The following is a 4,735-nucleotide window of genomic DNA, read 5'->3' as shown; positions in this document are numbered from 1 at the left end:
CGGAGCGCAGTACGCCCTTCAGATCTAGACCAGGTGGACAAACTGGGAATAAAGTGTATACATGGGGATGTGTTCAATTACCTCAGCACCTGGGTCAAGGTGGAAGTGAGGAGAGCTGCCTGGGAGGTAAAGGCTGGGCTCGTTCCAAAGCTTCCTCAGTCCGGAACACTGGGGAGGGATTTCCCAGAGGAAGGGAGGTGATACAAACGGTCAATGGAAAGGGGGCAGGTTGAGAGCCTCTCCCAAGTGTCTCCCTTCTCCGATCCAGAGTTGTATCAGGCATCCGGGAAACCCAGAAAATCAAAAAGGGAACGGACGAGAGACAAAGCACAAGGAAGTAGGGCAGAGGTTCCGAAAGTTTCAGTAGGGGACCAGAACCCTAATCCCTCGGCTTCTCCAGCCCCAGAGGGCAAACCAGGGCCTGGTACGAAGAGGGAGAGAGGAGCTCCTCAGGCTGACCGCCCAGGGGAGGAAGGGATACATTTTTGATGGACTGAATGTGGGTAATTCAGACTTTTAACAGGAGCAGGTAAACGATCCAGACCTACAGAATGTGAAGCAAGAGATGAGTTAATGATAAACGATAAGGGTAAAACAAATGGTCACATTACATAGTGAAGAATGACCTGCTATTCAGTGACTCAGTGGCATTGGGAGGAAGGGGAGCAATTGCTGGTGCCACAGACCTATAAGCGGATAGTCCTTGACTGAGCCCACAAGCATCTATTCGGAGGGCACCTGGGGACAGAGAAGTGGCTGGTGAGATGGTTCTTCTAGCCAGGAGTGCATGAAGAGATCCGTCTGTTCTGTGCCTCCTGTCCAGAGTGTAGGCTGTATGGCCTCAGGCCTCACTCTCATACTCCATTAATCCCTCTTCCAATAATTCGAAAGGATCACGATGGACCTCGGGGGACCGTTGGAGGGGTCAGCGTGAGGACCCCAATATATTTTAGTAGTTGTTGACTATGCCAGACACTATCCCGAGGCGATTCCACTGAGGCGTACAACCTCCAAAACCAAAGCGGGAGAGTTAGTGACAATGTTCTCCAGGGGAGGGATCCCAAAGGAGATCTTAACGGATCTAGGGACTCCCTTTGTGTCCAGACTGATGAAGGACCTTTGTATCCTGCTCCACATTGAATCTGTGATGTGGAGATGCCGGTGATGGACTGGGGTTGACAATTGTAAACAATTTTACAACACCAAGTTATAGTCCAACAATTTTATTTTTAATCCCACAAGCTTTCGGGGGCTTCCCCCTTCCTCAGGCAGTGTGGAAAGGGGAATTGAATCTGAGGACCTCTGTGTACCATCCTCAAACCAATGGCCTTATGGGGAGGTTCAATAGAACCCTCGTGTATGTCTTTTTTTAAAAAAAAGGTTGTGGATAAGGATGGGAGGAATTCGGACCTCAAATCTAACCCCACCATTTAAAAAAGGAGGGAGAGAGAAAACAGGGAACTACAGACCGGTTAGCCTGACATCAGTAGTAGGGAAAATGCGAGAGTCTATTATAAAGGATGATTTAACAGGACACTTAGAAAATATCAATGGGACTAGACAAAGTCACCATGGATTTATGAAAGGGAAATCATGTTTGAGAAACTTACTGGAGTTTTTTGAGGATGTAACTGGTAGAATAGATAGGGGAGAACCAGTGGATGTGGTTTATTTGGATTTTCAGTAGGCCTTTGATAAGGTCCCACATAAGAGGTTAGTGTGCAAAATTAAAGCACATGGGATTGGGGGTAATATACTGGCATGGATTGAAAATTGGTTAACAGACAGGAAACAGAGAGTAGGAATAAATAGGTCTTTTTCGGGGTGGCAGGCAGTGACTAGTGGGGTACCGCAGGGATCAGTGCTTGGGCCCCAGCTATTCACAATATGTATCAATGACTTGGATGAGGGAACCAAATGTAATATTTCCAAGTTTGCTGATGACACAAAACTAGGTGGGATTGTGAGTTGTGAGGAGGATGCAAAGAGGCTTCAAGACGATTTAGACAAGTTGAGTGAGTGGGCAAATACATGGCAGATGCAGTATAATGTGGATAAATGTGAAGTTATCCACTTCGGAAGGAAAAACAGAAAGGCAGAGTATTATTTAAATGGTGATAGATTGGGAAATGTTGATGTACAAAGGGACCTGGGTGTCCTTGTACACCAGTCACTGAAAGCAAACATGCAGGTGCAGCAAGCAGTTAGGAAGGCAAATGGTATGTTGGCCTTCATTGCAAGAGGATTTGAATACAGGAGCAAGGATGTCTCACTGCAGTTATACAGGGTCTTGGTGAGACCACACCTGGAGTATTGTGTGCAGTTTTGGTCTCCTTACCTAAGAAAGGATATACTTGCCATAGAGGGAGTGCAGCGAAGGTTCACCAGACTGATTCCTGGGATGGCAGGACTGTCATATGAGGAGAGATTGGGTCGACTCGGCCTGTATTCACTCAAGTTTAGAAGAATGAGAGGGGATCTCATTGAAACATAAAATTCTGACAGGACTAGACAGACTGGATGCAGGGAGGATGTTTCCCCTGGTTGGGGGGTCCAGAACGAGGGGTCACAGTCTCAGGATACGGGGTAGGACATTTAGAACTCAGATGAGGAGAAATTTCTTCACTCAGAGGGTGGTGAACCTGTGGAATTCTCTATCACAGAAGGCTGTGGAGGCCAAGTCACTGAATATATTTCAGAAGGAGATAGATAGATTTCTAGACACAAAAGGCATCAAGGGGTATGGGGAGAGAGTGGGAATATGGTATTGAGATAGAGGATCAGCCATGTTCATATTGAATGGCGGAGCAGGCTCGAAGGGCCGAATGGCCTACTCCTGTTCCTATTTTCTGTTTCTGTTTACAGTATGTCTGCAGTTGGGGAAGGGCCTCGGTCCTTGAAAGGGTTTTCCCCGTTTGATCTGCTGCCTGGGTGGCAGCCTCAGGGAATCCTCTATCGCTAAAGAGGAACGGGAGGAACAAAACAGTTCCTCAAAATATTATTGAGCACATAGTGAAGATGAGGGAGCGGATCAAGGCGGTTACTCCCATAGTGAGGGCTCAATTAGAGAAGGCGCAGGAACACCAGAGATATATCCGTATAATAAAGAGGCTGCGGGCAGGAGGTTCCGACCAGGAGACCGAGTTATGGTCCTTGTCCCCACAACTGAAACAAGTACTTTGCACGGTGGCAGGTACCTTGAGGTTATAGAGGCCCGGAGAACTATAAGAAGGAAGCCTGAACAGATTTACCACATGAACCTCCTGAAGGCATGGAGAAAAAGGCCCTTGCAGTGATGGAGGAATCGTTAAGGGGGGCCCTGACCCCAAGGTACAAAGAACAGTTCACCTCTCGCGACCTGACTGAGGATCAGTACAAGCAGGCTCAGCACCTGGTAGATCAGAACCAGGATGTAGTCACATGAATGGAGGGAAGTTATCCAGGAGATTGAGGATGTTGGAAGCAGTAGTGATTGAAGAATCAGTGAATGGAGTCGCCTCATTGCTTTCGTTCTGCAACCCAAGGGCAACTGACTGTTCAGTAATGACTTTCAGAAACTGAATGAGGATCTAAATTCGATGCATGCCCGATGTCCCGGTGGATGAGTTGATTGAGAGATTGGGGAAGGCCAATTATCCCACCCCCTTCGATCTGACCAAAAGGTACTGGCGAATCTCAACAGTTGGCGAAAGAGAGAACGACTTTCACAGCTCCCGTGAGGCTCTCCCAGTACACGTCACATCATTTGGATTACATGGGGCCCCTGGCACCTTCCAAAGGCTCATGGAGCAAGTGATGAGTCCTCACTGGATAATGTAATCATCTATAGTATGGACTGGGGGTTCCCATTTACAGGAAGAGGCTGTATTAAACAGCTGAAGGAGATCTGGGCTCACAGCAAATCCAGAGAAGTGCCACATGGGGTTGTCAGAGACCAAATACCTCGGGTCCACTGACAGGGGTGGGTGGTGAAGCCTCAGGTCAGCAAAGTTGAACTTGTTCTGGTCTGGAATGCGCTGCCTGAAAGGGCAGGGGAAGCAGATTCAATAATAACTTTCAACAGGGAATTGGATCAATACTTGAAGGGAAAATTTACAGGGCCATGGGGAAAGAGCAGGGGAATGGGATTAATTGGATAGCTCTTTCAAAGAGCCGGCACAGGCACGATGGGCTGAATGGCCTCCTCCTGTGCTGTACCTACTGAGATGCTATCAAAGCCTGGCCCCGACCGTCAATAAGAAGCAAGTCGACGATTTATTTATTCCCAATATTGCTCCCTGAGCCTTCCACCCACCCCCCCCCCCTTATCAACCTGACTAAAGTGAAAACCCCTTCTCTGGTACGGAGGAACCCTGAGGCAGAGTCTGCTTTCAGGGACCTGAGCAAAGCACTGTGTAACAATCCTGTGCTCATGGTCCCAGACTTTAGCCTAAAGTTTGTTCTGTAGACCAATGCCTCAGAGGTGGGTTTGGGAGCTGTACTCTCTCAAATAATTGAGGGAGAGGAACATCCCGTGTTCTACCGGAGCAGCACATTGTTGCTGAGGGAGTAACGATGGGCGACAGTAGGGAAGGAGTGCCTGTCAATTAAATGGGCTGTAGAAACTTGTAGGAATGACCTACTGGGGCTCCAGATTCCCTTGGTGACCAATCACAAGGCCCACCAGTGGATGCAGAGTAACAAGGAGAAGAATTCCCATCTTACCCGGTGATTTTTGTCACCAAAGCCCTCCTGT

The sequence above is a fragment of the Heptranchias perlo genome, chromosome 7, assembly GCF_035084215.1.
Source record: "Heptranchias perlo isolate sHepPer1 chromosome 7, sHepPer1.hap1, whole genome shotgun sequence".
NCBI classification, from domain to species: domain Eukaryota; kingdom Metazoa; phylum Chordata; class Chondrichthyes; order Hexanchiformes; family Hexanchidae; genus Heptranchias; species Heptranchias perlo.
The sequence above is the reverse complement of the archived record's forward strand: the minus strand, read 5'-3'. Positions refer to the sequence as shown.